This window comes from Zingiber officinale, chromosome 3B (assembly GCF_018446385.1).
Source record: "Zingiber officinale cultivar Zhangliang chromosome 3B, Zo_v1.1, whole genome shotgun sequence".
NCBI lineage: Eukaryota > Viridiplantae > Streptophyta > Magnoliopsida > Zingiberales > Zingiberaceae > Zingiber > Zingiber officinale.
In genome coordinates this window covers 12247907-12269763 of record NC_055991.1, presented here as the reverse complement: position 1 = coordinate 12269763, position 21857 = coordinate 12247907, and positions in this window count along the sequence as shown.

The window sequence follows — 21857 nt, the reverse complement described above, 5'->3', positions numbered from 1 at the left end:
GTTTAGTTCTAGAGTGATGTACTGGATTTTTAGTAAGATTTATAGAACTTATATTATTAATGTAGGTTTTTACATTTTTATAATCTAGATTAAAATCTTTTAATGTATGAGACATCCATAACAATTGGGCTACACATTCACCCATTGCTATGTATTTAGCTTCAGTGGTAGATAGGGCAACACATTGTTGCTTATGGCTAAACCAACTAACTAAAGATGAACCTAATAATTGACAACCTCCACTTGTACTCTTCCTATCTAACTTACACCCAGCATAATCCGAATCCGAATATCCGACTAAGTCAAAATGTGGGGTTCTTGGGTACCAAATTCCTACATTAATAGTGCCTTTTAAATATTTAATAATTCTTTTCACCAGTGAAAGATGGGTCTCTTTTGCACAAGTCTGATATCAGGCACATATACTAACTGCAAATAAAATGTCAGGTCGGCTTGCAGTTAGATAAAGTAAACTCCCGATCATGCTTCTATAATACTTTAAGTCAACAGGTATACCATTTTCATCATTATCAAGGGTAAGGTTACTTGCCATTGGTGTCTTAAGCCCTTTACTATTTTCCATACCAAATTTTTTAAGAAGTTCTTTTGTGTACTTAGTTTGATGTACATAATTACCATCCTTAGTTTGTTTAATTTGGAGACCTAAGAAATAATTTAATTCACCAACCAAACTCATTTCAAATTCATTTTCCATTAAGGTCACAAATTCTTTTAAAAATTTTGAATTGGTTGAACCAAAGACAATATCGTCTACATAAACTTGAGCAATGAAAATGTCTGAATTAAAGGTTTTAATAAAAAGTGTAGGATCAATTTAGCCTTCTTTAAAACCCTTTGATTTTAGAAAACTAGACAATCTTTCATACCAAGCCTTAGGTGCTTGTTTTAATCCATATAAAACTTTTTTTAGTTTAAAGACATAAGTTGGATTTTCTAGATCTTCAAAACCGGGTGGTTGACTAACGTAGACTTCTTCCTTAATAAGGCCATTTAGAAAAGCGGATTTAACATCCATTTGGTACAATTTGAACCCTTTAAATGCGGCATAGGCCAGCAACATTCTAATTGATTCAAGTCTAGCTACTGGGGCATAAGTCTCGTCATAATCTAGTCCTTCGACTTGACTGAACCCTTTTGCCACTAAACGAGCTTTATTTCTTAAAATATTACCCTGATCATCTAATTTGTTTCTAAACACCCATTTAGTATCAATGACCGTTTTATTTATTGGTGGAGGCACTAAGTCCCAAACCTAAATTTGTTCAAATTGGTGTAACTCTTCTTGCATTGCAATTACCCAGTCAGGTTCTATTAAGGCATCATTTATATTTTTAGGTTCAATTTTAGATATTAATGCTATTTGACTTAGATTTCTAAAAGCAGATCTTGTTTGAACCCTTAATTCAGAATTTCCTATGATTTGGTTGGATGGATGGTGAGGGTTAGATTTTAATACTTTTGAATTTTCAATTTTTTTTAAGGGTGGTTAACTCTTCATCTTCTTCTTGATTAGCATTTGAATGAGGTTGAGTAATAGAAAGATCATCAATTTCATTAAATGTTACATTTGTCGTTTCCTCAATTTTCAAAGTAGATTTATTATAAACTCTATAGGCCCTACTTGTAGATGAATACCCTAGAAAAATTCCTAGGTTAGTTTTTGAAGTGAATTTGCCTAAGTGATCTTTAAGATTTAAAATATGAACATTACAACCAAAAACTTTAAAATATTTTATGTTAGGAATTTTATTGAAATAAATTTCATAAGATGTTTTATTTTGGTCTTTGTTAATTATAATTCGACTTTGAACATAACAAGCTGTATTAACAGCTTCAACCCAAAAATGTTTTGGTATATTATATTCATTTAACATTATGCGAGCAGCTTCTTGTAAGGTTCTATTCTTACGTTCAACTAAACCATTTTGTTGTGGAGTTTTTGGGCATGAAAACTCATGGTGATAACCATTTTCTAAACAAAAAGTATTAAAGTTTTTGATTTTTGAACTCACCTCCATTATCACTTCTTATTTTCTTAATTTTAATTTCTTTTTCATTTTCTACTTGTTTACAGAAATGTTTAAATGTTTCAAAAGTGTCACTTTTATTTGATGAGAATTTTACCCAGGTAAACTTAGAGTAGTCATCAATGATTACTAAGCAATAAAGATTTCCATTTAAGGATTTTATTCCATGAGAATCAAATAAATCTAAATGTATTAGTTCAAGTATTCTAGTTGTTCTATTTTGATTTGTAGGTTTATGAGTTGATTTAATTTATTTTCCTTGTTGACAAGAATTACAAAATTTATTTATAGGATTTCCTAGTTTTGGCAAACCTTTTACTAAACCATTTTTGCTTAAGTTTAATAAATTTCTAAGGTGGGTATGAGCTAATCTCCTATGACATAACCAAGTTTCATCATTATTAGTTAGAAAACATTTGGATATTGTTTTAGGTAGATGAATAGAGTATATATTTTTATCTCTAAAACCTTTTAGTAATATATTAGTTGAGTCATTGTAACTTATTAAGCATTCAGAAGATAAGAATTTAACCTTAAATCTTGAATCACAGAGTTGACTTATACTAAGCAAATTGTAATTAAAATGTTCAACAAGTAAAACCTTTTTAATTGAAATATTTGACTGCAATTGAATTTCACCTGTACCGATTACCTTTAGCTTGTCATTGTTTCCTAAGGCAACTGACTCTAAGCTTTTGAATTCAATGTTGGTAAATTTGTGCTAATCCCCAGTCATGTGTCTGGAGCAGCCGTTGTCCAAAATGCATTTATCCAGAGCTTTGGATGCCTACACAATGTAGGATTAAACCAAAGTTTGGTTAAAGGATGAGATTGAGTGGGTTATTAGGTTTAAAGTAATTTTAATTAAGTTTTTAAAATAATTTTAATTAAGTTTTTAAAATAATTTTAATTAAGTTTTAAAACAAGTTTAATTAAGTTTTAAAATAATTTTAATTAAGTTTTAAAATAATTTTAAGTAAATAATTTTAATTAAGTTTTAAAATAAGTTTAATTAAGTTTTAAAAATAATTTTAATTAAGTTTTTAAAATAATTTTAATTACGTTTTAATTAAGTAATAATTTTAATTATGTTTTAAAATAATTTTAATTAAGTTTAAAAATAAGTTTAATTAAGTTTTAAAAATAATTTTAATTAAGTTTAAAAAATAATTTTAATTACGTTTTAATTAAGTAATAATTTTAATTAAGTTTTAAAAATAATTTTAATTAAGTTTTAAAAATAATTTTAATTAAGTTTTTTAAAAATAATTTTAATTACGTTTTAATTAAGTAATAATTTTAATTAAGTTTTAAAAATAATTTTAATTAAGTTTTTAAAAATAATTTTAATTACGTTTTAATTAAGTAATAATTTTAATTAAGTTTTAAAATAGGTTTATTAAGTTTTAAAATAATTTTAATTAAGTTTTAAAATAATTTTAATTAAATTTTAAAATAATTTTAATTAAGTTTTAAAGATAATTTTAATTACGTTTTAAAATAATTTTAATTAAGTTTTAAAAATAATTTTAATTAAGTTTTTTAAAATAATTTTAATTAAGTTTTAAAATAATTTTAATTAAGTTTTAAAATAATTTTAATTAAGTTTTAAAATAATTTTAATTAAGTTTTAAAAATAATTTTAATTAAGTTTTAAAGATAATTTTAATTACGATTTAATTAAGTAATAATTTTAATTAGGTTTTAATTAAGTTTTAAAATAATTTTAATTAAGTTTTAAAATAGGTTTAATTAAGTTTTAAAATAATTTTAATTAAGTTTTTAAAATAATTTTAATTAAGTTTTAAAATAGGTTTAATTAAGTTTTAAAATAATTTTAATTAAGTTTTAAAATAATTTTAATTAAGTTTTAAAATAGGTTTAATTAAGTTTTAAAATAATTTTAATTAAGTTTTTTTTTAAAATAATTTTAATTAAGTTTTAAAAATAATTTTAATTAAGTTTTAAAATAGGTTTAATTAAGTTTTAAAATAATTTTAATTAAGTTTTAAAATAATTTTAATTAAATTTTAAAATAAATTTTTAAGTTCGAATTGGATTTGAATTAGATTTCAATTAATTTTGAATTTATTGAAAGAGGTTATTGAACCCATGTTAGATTCAAACTTAGCTTTGGGTTAATCAAGCAGGTTTCCTAAGGATAAGCTTTCAGTTCAGTGATGAGGCATACGACCTACTTGAATATCATTAGACCACTTGTTGAAGGCTTTCCAAACTGTTCCCGCTCAAAAAACTTAATACTAAATTTTGGTCTAACTAGCCTATGTTTGACTGGGGTAGCTTCGGTCAGATCCACTAAGTCTAGTGCACCAGGTAGAATTCCATATTCAGCCTAGACATGCCTTCGACAAAGTTTCCTTGACGTACTATCATCCCAATCCATTCCGGTGCTATGTTATAGGGTTTGGTAAACCTTTTTCATCTAACCGTTCTAAGCAGAAAAATAATCCTAAGCCTAAGTATTGAGTTTGGTTTAATCAAGTTGGTTGGATTGTTTTTCTAATTGCTCCCCCTGAGTCATAGCTTAGATAAGGTCTATCTAAGTAATGGATTTGACTCTTAGGGACCAAGTAGTAGTTTGGTTCAATTTGTTTGGTTAAAAATTTTGTTTGAACCCATGCTTGGACTTGACTTCTAGTATTTTGACTGATTAAGGATAAGTATGGTTTGTTTGTTTGTTTGGGTTTGTAACCAAGTCCAGATTTGTTGTACATGGCTCGTTGTGATCCAAGTACCATATTTAGACACTTGGATCTCATTTCGAACCTTTCTAACGTTTTCTTGAGTCGCTCGACTTGACCTTTCAAATCGAAATTTTCTTCCTCAAGTTTTTCAACTTGAGTTGAAGTTCCGAGTTGAACTTGGTTAGTCGAGTCACTCAAGTTAACTTGTTGCTTAAGGTGATCTATTTCCTTAAGTAACAAGTTATTTTGTTTTTCAGATTTAGACAATTTTTTAAACAAACATTTAACTACCTTAAGCAAGTTAGACTTTGAATAAATCGTTACCATATTTGGATCTTCCGATCCGGGACTTCTATCAGACTCGATGTCGATCTCGGATTCGTACTCTTCGTCAGACTCGGTCCCCGAATCTTCGTTTCTTGCCATAAATGCAAGGTGGCTCGAGTGCTTCGTTTGCTCCGCATCGGATTGATCGGAATAAGTTTCGTCCCATGTCGCTTGAAGAGCCTTCTTTCGTCTTGTTGATTTGGGTCCTTCTTCTTTCTGATTTGGACATTCATTTTTGAAATGCCCATTCTTGTTGCAGCCATAACAGGTTACTTCTGATTTATTTTGGATCTGATTTGGAGGGGTCTTTTTGGTGCTTCTTCTAAACTTCTTTTTAGTCAACAACCTTCGGACCATGTTGACTAATTCTTATTCGTTTGTTAAGTCTGAGTCTGGTTCGATTTCTGACTCGATCTTCTTTTTAGATTTTGTTTCCTTGCTTGATCCTGCATATAAAGCTACACCTTTCTCGACATGGCTTGTGTTAGACTATTCGTGTAATTCTAATTCACAAAATAACTCGTCTAACTTAAGAACTGAAAGATCCTTAGAAACTTTATAAGCATCTACAATTGATGCCCACAAAGCATTCCTAGGAAAGACGTTCAGAGCGTACCTTATAGTGTCGCGATTTTCGAGATTGTGTCCGATTAGATGAAGACCGTTGAGGATGTCCTTCAGTCAAGCGTGTAGTTGCGAGGCCGTCTCTCCAAGAAACATTTTTATATTTAACAAATTGTTTAAAAGTAGATCTCGTTTGTTTACCTTCGAGTCGTCCATTCCTTAGTGTAGTTTGACTATCGAGTCCCACAATTCTTTGGCGTTGTCGTAGGGACCAGCTTTATTCAACTCGTCCATCGTGAGCCCGCACTGAATGGTATTGATTGCTTTGTAATCCAGTTGTGCCTTCTTGATCATCTAAGGAGTCCATTCTTCTGGTTCTATGGTTGTTCCGTCTTTCATTGGGGGAGTATAGCCTTTCAAAACTGTGAACCAAAGCTCAATGTTGGACTTTAAGTAGCACTCCATCCTATTCTTCCAGTAACTGAAATTCTCTCCTTTGAATAGTGGAGGTCGGACCGTACTATAGCCTTCTTGATTGAGTTCAACATCCTTGCAAGAAAAAGTTAAAGAACAAAATATTTCCAAGACTTTCATCTTGGGATTAGTAGTGCTTGAAGAAAAAATATTCTAAAAGGAAAAGAAAGAGTTTTAAAAAATGCTTTGAAAATCAGTTAAGAAATTTCAGAGCTAACTTGACTCTGATACCAATTGATAGATCGTTTGGAGCGATAGAGGGGGGGGGGGGTGAATATCGCGCTTTTTAAAACTGTTCTTTTCTTTCAAAACAAAGTCGTGCAACGGAAATAAAAAGGAGACAAAGTATTTTACTTCGTTCGGAGTCTAGCTCGACTCCTACTCGAAGGCCAGCAGTCCTTGACTGCACCGATGGGCAAAGCACTAAAAACCTTCTTTCCGAAGTCCTCGGAAAGAAGCGAATCGTACAGATACAAGAATGTTAAGATAGTAACACACCTACTATCTTATGTAAATTAAGTGCAATATAAAAATAAATATACAGACAATAATATTTGAAAGACGAAGCTTGGTCGGCACGAATGAAGTTGCTTGCTGAAATCGTAGGCGTGAGCAGCTTGCAAAAGAGCACCAGAATTGATTCGAAAAATTCTGTTCTGCCTCTGACTTCGAGCCTGCTTTTATAGATGTACTAGAGTTTCGGTCGACTGATCCCACTTTTCGGTCGACCGAACCCGCTCCCTTCCTTCCTGGCTGAAGTTCGAAGCTGGCTCGATCTTTTGCATTTACTGGCCTTCAATGGTTCGGTCGAGCGATCATGCCTTTCGATCGACCGAACAGGATCTTTTCCCTGTTCGTCACAATTAGCTGAGATCTTCATTAAATGATGTTTAATGCTAATTGGATCGGTCGACCGATCCTCTGGTTCGGTCGACCGATCAGCCTTTTCCTCTTTCTGCTGATCGATGTTTGTTAACTTGGTCTGTGCCGAGTCACCAGGGATCGGTCGACCGATCTTACTTTTCGGTCGACCGATCTTACTTTGATCGGACTTTGACTTTGATCTGGTCTGAGCTGTTTGCTTTCTGATTTTGTCTGTTATGCTTTGTTCGGTCGACTGAACCGCTGGTTCGGTCGACCGATCCAGTCTGACCTGCAGCAAAGTGTAAGAACAAAAACTTCCTGCAACATAGATGTTGGCACACAACATAATAATGAATGAGTAATAAAAGAACAGTAGAACTGTTCTTGATCTCAACTTGGAAACCTTCGCGGTTTCTTCAGTTGGATCAGCGACCTAGGGTTGTTCCCTTCAGGAACTCGACCTCACAGTCGCTCCTCCAGTTTGTTTACCTCAACCCACCTGCCAAACTTTGATCCTACAGATCTAGTTTGGACTTTTCACTCAGCCTTAATCGGCTTCCCAGGACTTTTCCTTCGATCTTCGGCCCTCCAGACCTCTCGATCATACCACCAAGCATTGGGTACCCTTGACCTGCTTGGATTTGCACCTGGGTTCCAGGATCTGCTAAGATTTCTCTTGCCTAGCCTCCAACTAGGTCTTTCTTGGTTGAGTATGTTGGTGCAATATTCCCCAGGTCAAGGTTGACCGTGTTGACTAAGCTTGAATTGAGTCAAGCTCGAGTCTTGATGTTGTGGTTTCGATGTTTGCCAATACATGAAGATTGCAGGTGCAATTGTTCATGTGTGAAGAAGAGTCAAGTAGGTCAAGATTGACTGGATACTAGACTGGAAAGTCCTGGTGAGTGAAGCCAGGTGAAAGTCCTAACTGAGAAGTTAGGCAGAAGGAAAACCTAGTGAGTGAAGTCAGGCAGATGGAAAGACTTAGTGAGTGAAGCTAGGCAGAAGGAAATCCTGGTGAGTGAAGCCAGGTGAAAGACCTAGTGAGTGAAGCTAGGCAGAAGGGAAGTCCTGGTGAGTGAAGTCAGGCAGATGGAAAGACATAGTGAGTGAAGCTAGGCAGAAGGAAATCCTGGTGAGTGAAGTCAGGTGAAAGACCTAGTGAGTGAAGCTAGGCAGAAGAGAAGTCCTGGTGAGTGAAGTCAGGTAGACATGAAGTCCTACTGAGTGAAGTTAGGCAGAAGGGAAGTCCTGGTGAGTGAAGCCAGGCAGACATGAAGTCCTAGTGAGTGAAGCTAGGCAGAAGGGAAGTCCTGGTGAGTGAAGCCAGGCGAGGAAATCCAGATGGATCAAGGATAATCGGACATCTGGTGTTGGAAAGTCCAAGTAGGTCAAAGGGATTGACCGAATACGTGGCACAAGGAAATCCAGATGAGTCAAGGTTGACCAGACATCTGGTGGAAGTTCAAGTGGGTCAAAGGGATTGACCGGACACTTGGTGAGCGAGTTCTAGCAGGTCAAGGTTGACCGGATGCTAGGCACGATGAACCAACAGGTCATGGTTGACCAGATGTTGGTTTAGGAGAATTTAGACTTGATTTTGGGAGAAATCATGAGTTGGATCGATCAGCCGATCGATTGACTCATGCCCAATCGATCGACCGATCGATTGGGCGAGTCTTCACGACAAGCCTCCTCCCAATTGATCAGTGGATCGATTGGGATGAGTGCGCGGTCGCATAGAACAGCGCTGGATCGATCGGTCGATCGATCCAGAGCTCCCAATCGATCAGTGGATCGATTGGGAGTCGCGATTCTGCGCGATAAGCCCTGGATCGATTAGCCGATCGATCCAGGCAATTCCTGAGAGCACAGAGGCGCTCTGGATCGATCAGCCGATCGATCCAAAGCCTCCCCGATCGATTGGGAGCAATCCAATCGATCGGGATCCGACCGTTGGCGCTGGATAAAGCCGTTGGGCTGCGATTCCTTCGCCATTGCTTGCACTGTTCACTTCTGATCTTCACAGTAGCTTCTCCACAGCGTTTTCCACTCTCACCGCCAGTTCTTGAAGGATCTTGGAGAGACATCCAAGTCAAGAGGCGTGACTACAACAAGAGGAAGAAACTAGGGTTAGGGTTTTCACTACATATCTTGTAAGATATTTCTTGTATTTGTCTTCCCTTGCTTTCTTGTTGTATTGAGAGTATTATAGGGCTTCTCCGCCTTTGGTAGTTACCATAAAGGAGTGTTTTCATAGTGGAGGGTGCGTGAGTATGTGGATCCTTGGATTAGTCACCTCTTGTGAGGTGGATACCAAGTAAATCCTCTTGTTAGTGTTGTGTATTTTGTTTCTTTGTATTTTCTACTGCATATCTTGAAGAAACAAGCAACGAAGACCAAAACTAGCGCACCGAGCTATTCACCCCCCTCTAGCTACATAATCGGTCCCAACAAGTGGTATCAGAGCATGGTTGCTCTTCACCGGAATCATCGCCGGAAAGGGAAAAGAGCTAGAGGGTGAAGAAGTTGGAGCAAAATTCTTCAAGTCAAAGATTTTATCAAGCTCAACTTCAATGGAATTCCAAGATGGACTTGGATTCGATACAAGGGTGCCTCCACCATTCACAATGACAAGCTTCGATTCTTGGAGATCAAGAATCGAAAACTTATTGATGATGGAGATAGAGCAATGGTTTGCTCTCATGGAAGGGTTCAAGGCTCCAAGAAATTCAAAGGGCAAAGTTCTCAAGAGGAGCAATTGGAGCCAAGAACAAATCCAAAGATGTGAGGCCAATGACAAGGTGACCAAGCTTTTGGTCAATTTATTGCCAAGCAACATCTTGGAGCAAATTGGAGATTTTGAAGATGCCAAAGAGCTATGGAGCAAATTGGCAAGGATTCATGAGATCCCCTCCACTGTACCAAGCCAAGAAAAATCCAAAGAGGGTGACTCATTGGAGCAAGATAAAGAGGAGGAGAATTTCGAAGGTGAGAGATGCTCATCTTCTGAAGAAGAAGTCCAAGAAGCTTCATCTTCAAAGGAATGCAATGAAGAGGGCAAGGAGAGGGCATACTCTTTGTTCAATATACAAGACGAAGATGAAGAAGCCTCCACCTCTAGGATTGAGGGGGAGCAACTTTCATTGACACCGGATCAAGAAGAAGGAGAAGTCTCCACATCCGGGTCAAGAGAAGAAGAGGATGAAGAAGCTTCCACCTCCACAAGTCAAGTCAAATCTATTGGAGGAGCATCATTGTCAAATCAAGAGGAAGTTTCTACCTCCGGATCAAAAGGAGAAGATGTCATCCCTACACATGAAGGTATAAATATTTCAATTAAAAATAAAAATCATATTATATGTTTTGAGTGTAGGCAACATGGGCACTACAAGAGCAAGTGCCCCAAATTGGCCAAGAAGAAGGGTCAAGTGGCATTAAAGGGCAAGGAGAAGCTCAAGGAGACCACCCCCACAACAAAGAATAGCAAGGAGCACATTGTGTGCTTCTCTTGCAATCAAAAAGGACATTACCGAAGCCAATGCCCTAAGGGGAAGAAAGCGGTCAAGACTCAAGAAGGAAGCACAAGTCAAGGGGGAGACTCCAAGGTAAAATGAAAGGTATCGTTTATTGAGCCTACCCTTTTAAATAATGGTAAAAAGCATGCTAGTTCTAATTTATATCATTTTAATGCTATTTACCATAAACATAGGAAGCATGATAGCATTAAGGGAAATCATATGGCTCTTCATGCTAAAACTACCACACCTAGGGTTAGGAGGATAGATGAAAATCTAGGCAAGAAAACTAAGGATTTTAGTTATAAGCCTAGAAATAAAAATGCTCATGGATTTAATGAAAAACCAAAAACTAAGGATTTAATAATAGAAAATCAAGTCTTGAGATCAAGGCTTGATAAAATGGAAAAGACCCTAAAAAGAATGGAAAATATCCTAAAAGGGAAAAATGAGCAAAACCTAGGTCTAGGAGTACAACAAGGGTCATCCAAGGGCCATAGAGGTTTGGGATACAAACCTAAGGCTAAGAAGGATGTAATCTCTTACCATAGGGTTCCATATAATTATGGAACCAACCCTAGGTCAAATGGTCAAGTCAAAAATAATAGGAAAACTATTCCTAAGAGTATTTTTGTAATAGATGTGACTAAGACTTCTAAGAAGTCCAAGAAAGTCACAAAGAAGGTCACTAGGGAAGAAATTCCTAGAGTTAACCTAGAAAATGTGACCAAGGCTTCTAAGAAGCCTAACAAGGTCACTAGGAAGATATCTAGGGAAGTTATCCCTAGCGAGTACCTAGAGCATCCAAGGAGCACCAATATGTTTTTGGTTCCTAGGAGCATATTCTCTACCCCGTAGATGGGTTAGAGAGTGTCAACTCTGATTAGAAGGGTAGTTAACCCAACTTTGATGAAGTTGACACTCGGAGAGTATTTTCAAGGTTATTGTTAACCTTTGAAAATGAAAAGAATTTTTATTTACTCTTATAAGAGTAAAATGTGTCACAATTTGATAAATTGGATGATATTTTAAGTGACACAAATTGGGAAAATCATAAGAACTACCAAGTTGGGATTTTGGTATGTTCTTGGGAAATTAAATGCAAGTTATGCCTTAACTTAAAGTTGGTTACTTTTTAAAAGAGTAGATTGTGCCAAAAATTTGAGGAATATGTTTAATTTAAATTGACACAAATTAGGAAAAGCAAAAGAAATGTCAAAATTGGATTATTGGCATTTTCTTGGGAAATAGTGGGTAATCTAGGTTTTAAATCTTAATTTAGCTAAGTCTTAAAGACACTTAGGTAGACAACCTAGGTATTTTATTTATGCCAAATTGTCATGCCTTGTTTGCCTATCATATGCCATGACATCATATTTATTTTTGCATTCATATTTTATTATGAAAACCATAAAAATGTCATGTCATGTCATACATACATCATGTAGTTATAGGATATTTTCTTTTGAAAATTATTTCTTTTTGATGTATGCCATAACATTATCATGTATTAATTTATTTTATGCAAATTAAGGACAAATGACATTTATTAACAAATCACATCCTTGGTGGATGTTCATAATCTCAAAATGCCTAGGTAGATATGCATGATCCCTAGATTAGGGTAAAACCAAAGTTTACATCTCACTAAAGAACTATAAGGTAACTTGCATGTGTTTTAGTACACATTAGATACAAGTGAGATGTTAGAATGATGAACAAAACTCAAGATGTTGATTTAGTGCATTCTTTTGAGTTTTTGGCTCATCAAAACACATAGTTATGCGTTTTCCAATCATTGGGAAAGCTAATGTACAAGTCATGTGCATTGAGCCCAAGGAACATAGTTGGATATTGGTTTTGAAACTAATTTTAAAATATTTTTGGAAAACCTTGGTGAATGCTATCTTTTGATAGTAATCATCATTGAATAGTTGAGCACAAACTTGAAGAAAACACTAAAGTGTTTACAAGTTTTCAAGTTTGTGTCAATCTTTGAAAATATGGTGTATTTTCTTAGAAAACTATTTTTCCATGATAATATATGCTCTAAATAATGTCTACAACAATTTTTACGTTTTTGGAATTTTGTAGATTTTTCTAGGGGTTTCTGAAATTGACTGAAATGGAATTTCAGCTTTTTCAGAGCTTCAATCGATCACCTGATCGATTGAAGGGTCTCAATCGATCAGGCGATCGATTGAGAGCAAGCTTCTCGCGAACAGAAGCTTCCTGGATCGATCCACCGATTGATCCAGCCCTCCTGAATCGATCAGTGGATCGATTCAAGCAGGTTCAATCGATTGTGACCCAACTCCAATCGATTGGAAATGCTGATTTTGGCTGGTAAAGCCTGAGTTCAGCATTTTGGACCATCTTTAGTCTAGGTAACCATTCCTAACCCCTCAAAACATATTTATACACATTTAAGGGGAGTTTTCATGATGAAAACAAGGATGGATTGGTTAAGGAAGACTAAGTCGAAGTTTAGGTTGAGGTTTGGTTTCATTATTGAATTTATGAACCTCAAAACTTCTAATTTTGGGTTTCCTAAAGGTTTAGGGATTCCAAGTCATTGTTGGTGCAATGACAGAAGTCACGACCATGTCTTTAGGGGAGTTACTCTTTAAGGACATGAAAATTATTTTTCATACATCTTGGAAGGTGGTTAACCTTCTTTCGCGGAAATGCTCAAGATTGAGCATTTGAAAATAATGGAGAGTGGATATCTTCGTTATTCAAGGGGTGTCTGCTCAAGGATGAGCATTTAATGATAGTGAAGGGTATGAGACCTTCGTTATCGGATTGTGAACAACAAGTGAAGTTGTGAACAACGTTAGGTAACTCTTCAGGGGGAGAGTTTATTTTTTTTAATGTGTGCCCAAAGATGGGAATTATTTTGATGTGTGCCAATAGGGGGAGAATGAAAGGGTTTAAGTTAGGCCTTCATTATCTAAGAGGGAGTTTGCCCTCTTAGGGGGAGAATGTAGGGGTTAACTTACGTTTTCATTACCTAGTGGCATGAAGAAGGTTGAGGCTATGGGATTAGCCTAACTTAAAGAAGGTATTGTCAAACATCAAAAAGGAGGAGATTGTTGGTGCAATATTCCCCAGGTCAAGGTTGACCGTGTTGACTAAGCTTGAATTGAGTCAAGCTCGAGTCTTGATGTTGTGGTTTTGATGTTTGACAATACATGTGGTAAATACATGAAGATTGCAGGTGTAATTGTTCATGTGTGAAGAAGAGTCAAGTAGGTCAAGATTGACTGGATACTTGACTGGAAAATCCAGGTGAGTGAAGTCAGGTGAAAGTCCTAACTGGGAAGTTAGGCAGAAGGAAATCCTAGTGAGTGAAGCTAGGTGAAAGTCCTGGTGTGTGAAGCCATGCAGATGGAAAGACCTAGTGAGTGAAGCTAGGCAGAAGGAAATCCTGGTGAGTGAAGCCAGTGAAAGACCTAGTGAGTGAAGCTAGGCAGAAGGGAAGCCCTGGTGAGTAAAGTCAGGCAGATGGAAAGACCTAGTGAGTGAAGCTAGGCAGAAGGAAATCCTGGTGAGTGAAGCCAGGTGAAAGAACTAGTGAGTGAAGCTAGGCAGAAGAGAAGTCCTGGTGAGTGAAGCCAGGTAGACATGAAGTCCTAGTGAGTGAAGCTAGGCAGAAGGGAAGTCTTGGTGAGTGAAGCCAGATAGACATAAAATCCTAGTGAGTGAAGTTAGGCAGAAGGGAAGTCCTGGTGAGTGAAGCCAAGCGAGGAAATCCAGATGGATCAAGGATGATCGGACATCTGGTGTTGGGAAGTCCAAGTAGGTCAAAAGGATTGACCGGATACTTGGCACAAGGAAATCCAGATGAGTCAAGGTTGACCAGACATCTGGTGGAAGTTTAAGTGGGTCAAAGGGATTGATCGGACACTTGGTGAGCGAGTTCTAGCAGGTCAAGGTTGACCGGATGCTAGGCACGATGAACCAACAGGTCATGGTTGACCAGATGTTGGTTTAGGAGACTTTAGACTTGATTTTGGGAGAAATCATGAGTTGGATCGATCAGCCGATCGATTGGCTCATGCCCAATCGATCGGCCAATCGATTGGGCGAGTCTTTGCGACAAGCCTCCTCCCAATCGATCAGTGGATCGATTGGGATGAGTGCGCGGTCGCACAGAACAGCGCTGGATCGATCGATCCAGAGCTCCCAATCGATCAGTGGATCAATTGGGAGTCGCGATTCTGCGCGATAAGCCCTGGATCGATCAACCGATCGATCCAGGCAATTCCTGAGAGCACAGAGGCGCTTTGGATTGATCAGCCGATCAATCCAAAGCCTCCCTGATCGATTGGGAGCAATCCAATCGATCGGGATCCAACCGTTGACGCGGGATAAAGCCGTTGGGGTGCGATTCCTTCGCCATTGCTTGCACTGTTCACTTCCGATCTTCATAGCAGCTTCTCCACAGCGTTTTCCACTCTCACCGTCAGTTCTTGAAGGATCTTGAAGAGACATCCAAGTCAAGAGGCGTGACTACAACACGAGGAAGAAACTTGGGTTAGGGTTTTCACTACATATCTTGTAAGATATTTCTTGTATTTGTCTTCCTTTGCTTTCTTGTTGTATTGAGAGTATTATAGGGCTTCTCCGCCTTTGGTAGTTACCATAAAGGAGTGTTTTCATAGTGGAGGGTGCGTGAGTGTGTGGATCCTTGGATTAGTCACCTCTTGTGAGGTGGATACCAAGTAAATCCTCTTGTTAGCATTGTGTATTTTGTTTCTTTGTATTTTCCGCTGCATATCTTGAAGAAACAAGCAACGAAGACCAAGACTAGTGCACCGAGCTATTCACCCCACCCCCCCCTCTAGCTACATAATCGGTCCCAACAGAGTAAACATCCTGCACACTCAGTCAACTTGTTAGATCATAACAAGACTTAACTTGAACCTTTGACAACATCAAAACTCAGGTTTGATTCTGGTGCATCTTTGCACCAACATAAACTTCATGTAAAATTTACAATTAAGGATCTTGGGGCTCTTTCCCTCTTCTGTGGTGTTGAGATTCGCCCAACCTCAAATGGTCTTCTCTTGTCTCAGCAAAAGTATGTCATTGATATTCTCTCCAAACACCACATGCTTGATTCCAAGACGGTCTCCACTTCTATTGTTGCTAGCTCTTGTCTTACTTTACATGATGGGTCTTTGTTTTTTGATGCGACTAAGTTCCGATAAGTGGTTGGGAGCTTACAACATATCCGTATGACTCGTCTTGATATTTCCTTTACGGTCAATAAGTTCTCACAGTTTATGCATGCTCCTTCAGATATGCATTGGGGTACTGTGAAGCATCTACTTCGTTATCTCAATGGTACTAGGGATCTTGACATTCGTCTTCTTGCCGATACACCTCTTACTCTTCATGGTTTCTTCGATGCGGACTGGGCAGGAGATCCAGATGATCGGTGTTCTACGAGTGCATTTATTATTTTTCTGGGTGCTAATCCAGTTTCTTGGAAACCTACCAAATAGTGCACGGTTGCGCGCTTTTCGACTGAGGTTGAATATCGCGCTATTGCCTCTGCGACATCTGAGATCCAATGGATTAAGTCACTTTTGACAGACCTGCTTCTTCCGGTTACCATGCCTACTGTGCTCTTCACTGATAATTTGGGTGTCACCTATCTTTCAGCTAATCCTGTTTTTCCCTCTCGGATAAATTATCTGGCTATTGACTATCACTTTGTTCGTGATCTGGTGCATGCCTCCGAACTACGAGTTACTTATATTCTTGTCGAGGATCAATTGGCTGATGTACTTACCAAGTCACTTTCTCGACTTCGGCTGTTTACTATTTGCAGCAAGATTGATGTCTTTTCTGGGACACCATCTTAAGAGGGTGTATTAGGAAATAATTATTATTAGTAAATACTTATTTGTTTTCTATTTATTAGAGAATAATTATTATTAGAAAATATTTATTTATTTCTTAATTATTAGAGAATAATTATTATTAGGAAATATTTATTTGATTTATAATATTTTATATGTTTTTTATTTTTTATCTTGTAATATTATTTATATATCATATATTATCATTAATAAAGTGTATGAATTTTATCGTCAATAAATAATATAGTCCGTTTGAGTGCCAGCGGAGGTAAAAGATGATGTTGAAGTACATGCCCGGGAAGTTTGCTCAACGTGTATCACAGCCTTAACCTTTTCAATTCTGTCATCACAACTGTCTTTAATTTTGATACCGTTGCCAAGCTTTGATTTATCATCTGTGGCTCGGGGCACTGATAACTTAGGCTCTGTAATGTCTGCACTCTCATTATTGATCCATAAGGGACCCAATCATCTTTTTCTGCTATCATCCATGTGATACATATGCTTTCACAATTAGGGATGGCCAGATTCTCTCTAATTGCTACCTGAGTAACATGTTTCGGAGTTAAAACACTTTTAAGGCTTTTCAAAATGCAGATCGGAATTTCTCAACTAGTAAAACCAACTTTGCAATCAATAATTTGAATAAGTGTAGTGGATAATGAAACACAAACAACAACAACAACAAAAAGACACTAAGCAAAAATATCACCTTAATCCGATTGCCAATGAGCACTCCAATGTGGCTATCCGCAATTGAAGAGTCCAAGTTCCAATCTAATTGTGGCATACTAGTGAAGCCAAACCATAACTGATCAGATGGTGGTGGCTTTATATGCAAACGCAATGTCCCACGTAGAGAAACAACTCTTACTGCCAATGAAAGTGGCACCTTTAGGAAAAAAAAAAAAAAAAGGCTATTCGAGATCACTCAATAATCAAGTACAAAGAGAAAATTTTAAATATCCAGACCAGAAAACATGTTCAACGGTGTTCTTGAATCAACTTCACTGTTGATCTTGTTCGAAATCTGAGTCAGACGAATGTCGATTAAAGTATCGTCGGTGTTGACGGAGAGGTGACTCAGATACACTTGGTGTATATGCATCAGGAAACAGACCCCCATGTGAAACTGAAGGATGACGATGACCTAACCGACGGTACTTAGGCTCTGCGCATACTCAGACAAGCACACTAAACGTTAGAGACTCGAAACTAGGGAAAAAGTCCCCAGCGCAAGCCCTTCGACGCTCAAGTCAGATACTTTCCTCCCAGAAGAACAGTGTACGAAGGGGAAAAAGTTCCCGGCGCAGACCCTCCGACGCTCAAGTCAGGTACTTTCTCCCAGAAGAACAGTGTACGAAGGAAAAAGAAATGTAGTAGACGAGTACGAATGTGCGAGAGAGCGTACATGTATAAGGGAGAGAACCTCCCCTTTTTATATGATACTGCGTACCTTTGGAACCTGACTGTTGTCAGAGAATGTCGGATGTCAAGGCCTGTCGGGTGATGGAGGACACGTGACACCCTCTTATAGATTGAGAGAAGGTTTTATTCGCAGATGACAGCAAACCATTAGAATATTCCCTAACATATGACAGTTATTCCCTGACATGCGATTACGATTCTTTGACATTGTTGTCACCTAGTACTTTTTGTCCCGCTAGGGTTGAGTTACGGGCAGCTTGGGCTGACCATTAGGGTGTGGCGCTGGCCTGAGTCTTGATGAGGAAGATGAACTGCGACGAGGGTTCCATCTTTCACGCTTGGAATACTGAAGGGCCGACCGGAAGTTGTCTTACTGAAAGTGCCAGGTCTGTCTATACAGATCAGGTTGAGGAAACCAGACCAGTCGGGGAAGGTTAGGCCTTACTCCGGGCCGCATCTCATGTCTCTGATTTGGGATCCTGATCTGTCAACACCCGACCGGAAATTATGTGATTGATGACGTCAGACGGTCTAACTCCTTCTCCCTTGATTTCTGACTGTCTCATTCTCTTGACTTCTGACTGACACGTCTCCTTGACTTCTGACTACAACGTTCCTTTAACTTTTGACTATCTGTTCTTATCGGACCCTATCTTTATACACTGTATCAGTTGTTATTTCCAAAATTTTATATTAGTAGAGGTTAGGATAAGAAACAAGTCGTGGATAGTTTAAGTGGCCTTTTTTCAGCCACTTAAACTATTGGCAGATTTAGAAGTGAATGAGACTGAAGGGGAAAAGTGCAAACAAGTTTTAACTCCAAAATAAGCCTTTCTTTTTATCCCCTTACAGAGGATGGTATGCTTTTCTTATTCAAACTGAACATTGGTACATATGTATTGCAATGTATAACACTAATATGCACATCTTTGACAAGTCCATGAAGGATTATCTTGCAGACTTCACATGTCATTCTTGCAGACTTCACATGTCATTCGAGTTGGTATGTAGTGAGATGCTTACCATATGAGATTGCGGGGTTGAAACTTAGGGTAGTCGGGACATAAATCCCCGGTCCCTGTGCAACTCACCCCACCTGTCACATGCTCGCTCAGGATGCTGTAATTTACCTCCCTCGTGATGACCTTGGGTTGGGTGCGGTGGGGGCGCTAGGGACGAATGATTTCACCTTTTGTCACATGAAGGATTATCTTGCAGAACCTCTCTCACACGAGCAGATAAACAATAGGCTTCATGATATTCGCGATAGGTTTATTCATTCGGACATGGATATAATATGGGCATTGCCCTTGAGCTAGCAGTGCAAATCCGGTCACAGGGGAAGATATATGGAGAAGAGAAATGAGGAGAAGGGGCTGAATAAAGTGAAGAAGAAAAGGTCAACGCCCTCGAAGATGATAACAATGTCAACGGAATGAAGGCTAACAAAGAGAAAAAGAGAAGACAGTCCAATCAAGTTGAAGAGGATGAAAATGCAGGGGAGGAAGGTAAGGATAGAGGAAAATCTGTGCAGATACACGTGTTTGTGGAATAGAAAGGAGTGTACAAAACTGAGAAAAAAAAACAACCACCATATATTCATATCCAAGTAATAAATACTCGTCCACGCAATCTGTCTTGAAAGTTAGTTAATTAAATACATCATTCTCAAGTTTTTTGAATGTTGATATTGTACAAAAAAAGAGGAGATGGTGCGTTGGTTATGGCGCAATGTCGAGGTGGTTTGGATGCTAATCATGTGAAGGCTATGAGCTGAAGTAAAATAATACTAAGTAAACTTGTACAGCAAAGATAGGAACTAAGAGAAGGAAGTATTAGTCATCGGGCCAGAGAAGAGGTCTCTGACGTCGACACTTCGACGCTCAAGTTAGAACAATAGCCGAGAGAAATGGAGAAGATGATAAACACTAGAACAATAGTGTCAATACGTGAGTGTGCGGATGCGTATGTATTCATGCGCGTACCTAGCCAACTGAGAGGACCCCTTTTTATACCGTCTTTCATAACTTCTGCATTAATGAGACGGCAAAGAATGTCTGGTGTCAGAGTATGTCGGGTGGTGAACTATGTACGACAACCTTCCTATAGGTGGAGGAAGGCTCCATTGCATCTATATGTCAGACTAATGACATATTCCTTAACATGTTGTTATAATTCTTTGACAATGTTGTCTCTTAGAAGGAGTCAGATCGGCTCTTTAGCCGATCAAAAATATACTGGGAGCCATGCTCTGGAGCCTAATGTTTGACCAGCATTGGGGCCTACTGGGTTTATGATGGGAACCTTATATTGAAGTAGGGAGCAGGGGCCCCGACCATAGATTGGGAGCTTGCCTCTGCAAAGTGGGGAGTTGAGCCTTGTGGATTTGACCGGTGTTATGTCCAACCGGATTTATATTGGAGATTTGGCATCCGCCTGGACAAGATGTCTGATTACTCGATTAGACTTTATGTTGAAGTTTATCTTGCATTTGGCTGCTATACTTGAACATAGAGTATGGTCCAACCGAGTAATGTGCCTAGGGTGTCCGATCGACCCTTTAGTCCAATCGGCCAGAGGCTCTATGGTGACACTAGACTTATTTGGGTATGACACTGATACAACTCAAGAGTTGACCCCTTCTTGACTTTGACCACCACATCAGCCGACTTTCTTGATGTCGAATCCCACTTCGAGGGTCCCACCTTACTCTCCGTATCACTAGTCTCTCCTTCAATTTTAGTTGAAGGAGATTACAAGCTCGACTGACTAGACACTTGTGTTCTTTAGTGTCATTGGCCTGGACGCTCGGTCCTAGTTCTGTTCTTTGAGTTTTTTGTTGGGAGCATTGCCCATTCGAATAGTTCATAGATATGGTAAGAGTTGAGAACAGGCATGAGGGCAGGTTCATTTATAACTCGGCCGAGCGACACGAGAGTCTGGAATATGTGCAAAGGCAAGCTCACTTATAATTTGGCCAAGTGACATGAGAGTCTAAGACAGGCGCGAGGGCAAACTCGCTTATAACTCGATCGGGCAACACGAGAGTCTAGAATGTCGGGACACTCCGGAGCTAGAGGGGGAAGAATAGCTCGCTCGCTTCGCTTTAATGATGATGATGCAACGGAAAAATTCGAAGCAACCCTCCCAATACTAACACAAGGATTTACTTGGTATTCACCTCAAGAAAAAGTGACTAATCCAAGGATTCACATTCTCTCACACATCTACTACCAAAATACTTCTTCTCAGAATAACCAGAGGTGGAGAAACCTTATATTTTGACTTTTGTTGATCGGATTTGCTTTGCCAGTTGGATGTGGTCCATTTTGATTATTGTCAATCGACATTTGTTTGGGGATGCCGGTTCGACTTCACGTGAATATGCCACTCGAATGTTTTGATCCTCAAATTTATCAATCGATTCTTTAGTTTGAGCATATGCCAGGCTCTTCCTACTATGTTCTTGAAGGAGATCCTCGAGAGGAGGGCAGGATGATCCTTTATTCACTTGTCTTGATTCGGCCATTCGACGAAGCCTCTTGGCATACTGATGACACTCACTGGTAGCATGATGAGGAAATTGATGGTAGTCACAAAAATGTCTATGTCTTTCAGGTGGTGACTGATCCACTTCCACACTACCCTTTCTTCCTAGACTGGTGGAAGATTCAGGCGAGAATCTCTAGGGCATTCAGGAGGTGGTAGTGGTTTCTGGCCGGCTTGGCCAATCAGAGCTGAGACAATCATCTCCTTTCGGATGATCTAGGCTTCCTCTACATTAATGTATTTGACTGTTTTCCCTAGAACGTCGTTGAAGTACTTTGGGAGCTTTTTAATGAGAGCTCAAAAAAATTCTTCTAAAAGGCCTTGGGATAAAGCGCTTATTAATATTTCAGAAGTAGCAAACGGAATATATGGCACCACTTGGTTGAATCGATTGATGTATGTTTGTAGAAATTATTTGGCCCCTTGCTTGAGTGTGAACAAACTTAGACTGGTCTTTTGGTACCTCCTACTGCTGGCAAAGTGGTACAAGAAACTTTGTGAAATTCTTTG